This window comes from Aplysia californica, unplaced genomic scaffold (assembly GCF_000002075.1).
Source record: "Aplysia californica isolate F4 #8 unplaced genomic scaffold, AplCal3.0 scaffold01248, whole genome shotgun sequence".
Lineage (NCBI taxonomy): Eukaryota > Metazoa > Mollusca > Gastropoda > Aplysiida > Aplysiidae > Aplysia > Aplysia californica.
In genome coordinates, this window is record NW_004798518.1 from 640 (window position 1) to 1,034 (window position 395).

Genomic DNA, 395 nt, shown 5'->3' on the forward strand with positions numbered 1-395 from the left:
AAGGGAGCTCTATCCTCAAAACTTAAAGGGGAAAGTATAACCTTTTAGTAATTTGTGAGGTGGCGATGTGCTGTGTACCTGATGAGTGACGTGGGTTTGACACAGTCCTGGGCCGGCGTGGATATGTCCTCTTTACAGTAGTCGGAGAAGTTGGGGACACCCATCAGACGGGTCTCCAAGTCGTGGATTGCCTGAGAATTTTTAAAAAAGCACAACATCTCGTATTGGCAGAAAAATAGGCGCCTTTCTATTTCTGTATAAACCCCGCACCCTTTTTGTTACAAATACTATTGTAAATGTTCTTTATTCTTTCTTTTTTTGGTAAAGAGAGAGGCATATATAGATGGATAAAGACGAGACAGACAGACAGACAGACAGACAGACAGACAGACAGA